The 3,719-nt window shown below is 41.7% G+C and overlaps 1 long non-coding RNA gene across 1 annotated transcript; it reads right to left on the bottom strand.

The window, feature by feature from the left end:
• Positions 1–1,235: 1,235 nt before the first annotated feature.
• On the bottom strand, positions 1,236–3,352 carry LOC125610946. The gene is made up of 2 exons (XR_007341049.1): positions 2,289–3,352; positions 1,236–1,591 (listed from the first exon to the last, which is right to left on the bottom strand). It is a non-coding gene; the product is annotated as an uncharacterized LOC125610946 (long non-coding RNA).
• Between the last annotated feature and the right edge of the window lie 367 nt (positions 3,353–3,719).

The following is a 3,719-nucleotide window of genomic DNA, read 5'->3' as shown; positions in this document are numbered from 1 at the left end:
GTTCCCTTTGCCGGGTGACCAAAGCAACGGGCGAGTCCTGACCGGCCCTCACAAGCCCCGTCTCAGCCCTGTTGCCACTGCCTATGAAGGCTCGGTTGGTATTTACCTCCACAGTATTCAGCAGGACCCGGACCGAGAAGCAGTTTCCGCGGGTTCTTTATCCCTGGGCCAGAGCAGTTCCGGGAGCTGGAATTCGGCTGCTCCGTGCTCGGTGTATGTTCTGATAGGAGCAGGCTCCAAGAAGCAGTTTCCACGGGTTATTTAGCACTGAGCCTGAGTAATTTGTCTGTGAGCCGCAGGCGAATGGCAGCCTGAAATTACGTGTTCTATGGCTGAATGAGCTGCGATCAGTCGAAAACAGGGATGGTGACGTCAGCTCTCCAAGATGGTGGCCGCTGGCTTCCTCTGTGGTCTGACCGGTGTGGAGAACCGAATTGGACCACTTCCTTCCCCCGTCTCAAACCCAGAATTCAGCACTGAGTACGGTGATTGCACAGCTGGCAGAAGCCCGCAGAAACTGCAGCACTGTATCTTTGCGTTGCTATCTCCTTGTTTCCCAGTGCGTGCCGCAGACTCTAGCCGCGGGGCAATTTGCTGAATAAGCAGCGTGACCCTCCGTGCGGACAAATCTCTCGCGTTTGAGCCCCCGTAGCTGATCCTCGTGCGATGGAAATCCTTCCTCTAGGTTTTGGAGCCCCCCAATTTTGCTGGAAATTCCTAACAAGATAGCTTTTAGCCATTCTAACTCGTCATTCTCCCGCACAGTGACGTGGTACACGGGGGTAATGCTCTCTCTTCGCTGCCATCTTCCCCTCACTCTTTTTAACTTTTTGAGATAGAGTTTTGCTAAATTGCTGAAGTCGACCTTGAACATGTGATCCCCTCTTGCCTTTGCCTTAGCCTCCCAAGCTGTTGGGATACAGGCGTGTGCCTGGCTCACAGCATCTTTTAGAAATAAGGATTTACCACGTCTGCTTGCTGGAATTCCCTAAAAAGTATGAAAAAAATTGGATTAGATGCATATAACTCCCCTAGTCATGTTGTTAAACTCAAGGCTATGCCATAGTCACATTTATATTAAAAAGGTCTGAATTAAGAAGATAGAATGTTTTAGAATTTTGCTGAATGTTAGATTTTTATTTTGGAGGAAAATCAAGAACACAATAGGGGGAAAAAAAAAAGAAACACCAAAAAGCTACAAAGCCAGAGAACTGAAAAGACTTATCACAGTTAAGTCTGGCCAAAATAATAATTTTATTTAAATTAACACAATTTATTCTGGAAAAGAACAACACAGAACACTATAAGTATGAAGTGCCAGTCTTTTTTTTCCTGGTGGTGCTGGGGATTAGGCCTTATACATTCGAGGCAAGCACTCTAGTAACTGAGCTACATACCCAGGCCAGAAGTGCCAGTCTTGATCAGGTACCAAGTCATCAACCACCTTGCTCTACAAGTGCCCCTTGTTCAGTCCTCACATCCTGAGACAGGCATTCGATGGCCCAATGTACGAGGCCAGGTGCCGAGAGACCTACAGTGAAGCTCCACTTCTCAGGTTCCTCCATGTCTCCACAGTTCATCTGCTTGTTCACTAAATTCAAAATTCAAATGCAGTACTTGTGGCTACATATACTAAAGTGACGTCTAAAATGATCAAATTGATTCTAAATATTAAAGCAGTGCCTATTGGTATAAAAAATATAGCATACATCTAAACATACAACGAGAAACAGAAAATTAACTCTATCTATACGTCTTATTAAAACTTAAAAGAGCTTTGGTTATCAATTTAAACTTTACTTGGATTTAATACAAATCCAGTTCCTAAATATTTGTTACATATATTAAAAGCAGTAATGAAAACCCACTCTGTCACAATAGGAATGATCCACTTCAATTTGACATTATGAGAGAGTCGCCCTCAACGCCCATCCCTGGCTCAAAAGAGAAGTCTGGGAGTTTAGGTTTCAACTTATGCCAATGCCAAAACCACAGGAAGCAAATGTGCATATATAAAAAAAATCTATTGAATATAGAAGTCATATGGGACAGATAGTAATAACTCACTTCTTATTGTGAAATTGTATTTCATTCTAAGGACAAACTATAATTTTTTGTCCCTAATCTTCACAATTATGTGGTAAATTTGTGCAATGCATTAATTCTAAAATGCTCTGCAGCCTATCATTTCTCAACATTGTCTGACCGTTATCTTGTTTGCAAAAGCTCATTTCAGATATTCTGTGCTATACTATGAACACCGACCATGAATCAAGACATTTATGTACCTTACATATTGATCAAGTTTAACGCCTATAATGTGTTCAATATGCTTGGTCTCCTGAAGATGTCGGCCTTGCACCTGCACACCACACATCGCAATGGCTTCCATTCAGGGTTCCCCTCAAACCCCAGTGGTGGTGCCCTGTAGTCCCATCAAAGGATGAAAGTACAACTTTAGTTTTAGATCTTAAAAGGTGTTATTTTATAATTCTAGAATTGGGCACCACTTCATCCCATAAAATAGCACAGTGAAGCTCCACTCCACTGAGCAGAAGAAGTTGATTATAAAGCCTAAGAAGGGCTGAAAAAAAAAAAAAAAATAGAAGCAAAGAACAAAAAGCAGACTGATCATTTCAAAGTTACAGGGAGACAGAAAAATAGTATCAGGTTACTTTTTGGTAAGGATCGAGGCAGAGAGAATCCCAGATGCCATGAGAATGGAAACCAGCCTGTTTGGAAATTTTGGCTATTACCTCAGGCTATTCTGATTTCTCTAGGTCAGATAACAAATTGGTTTCAGTCTGATGACAAGGAACTTCAATACAGGCAGTCTGTTGGGGCCAGTACAGGAGCCTAGTCCAAAACAATGGCCTCCTGTAATTTTTTTTTTTTTTTTAACAGTACCTAAAACTCAAGTGTAAGCTGCCTACCTACTATTCAAATGACAAACTACACAGCATATAATCAGGAAAGAAGCTAGAGATATTTAAAGATTTAACAAGTGATTCTTTCATTTATCAGTGAGTTGGTATAAGAATTCATACACAGGCCTTGAGCCTCTCTCTCTTGCTTGGCTCACTCTGCTCTACCTTATAGAGTGCTACTCTCATCTTCAATTAATCTGTACTTTGCCTGTTTAAAAATAATAATAAATTATATATAAAATGGAATACCCTTTGAAGGTCACATAAGAATACTATCTTTCTGAGCCATTTGCAATGGCAGATACCTGTTATCCCAGCAAACCAGGAGGCTGAAGCAGGAAGATCTCGAGTTCAAAGCCAGCCTCAGGAGACTGGAGATGTGGCTCAAGCGGTAGCGCGTTCGCCTGGCATGCATGCGGCCCGGGTTCGATCCTCAGCACCACATACAAACAAAGATGTTGTGTCTGCCGAATACTAAAAAACTCCCCACATCAACGGCTAAGCCTTAAGCCTGTGAAAATTCCCCCAGTGATGCCTTATGTACACCTTAAGTAAATAGAGTGTTTTCTATCTATCACAGTAATGGGTTATGCCTTATTTGTTATTTTCTGTTTCTTTAAATAAAATGAACACAAAGAATAGGTCTGAATAACTTAGGTAAGTATTACAAACTATTAGCCTGTCTTAATTAAATATAAACATAGTCAAAGACTACCTAGTTCATGAAGTACCTTTAAGATGGCTGCTGTTCTGGAGAAAGTCATACCACTGGTTTCCTTCCGTGTTAGGGGG

The sequence above is a fragment of the Marmota marmota genome, unplaced genomic scaffold (assembly GCF_001458135.2).
Source record: "Marmota marmota marmota unplaced genomic scaffold, marMar, whole genome shotgun sequence".
Lineage (NCBI taxonomy): Eukaryota > Metazoa > Chordata > Mammalia > Rodentia > Sciuridae > Marmota > Marmota marmota.
The sequence above is the reverse complement of the archived record's forward strand: the minus strand, read 5'-3'. Positions and strand labels throughout refer to the sequence as shown.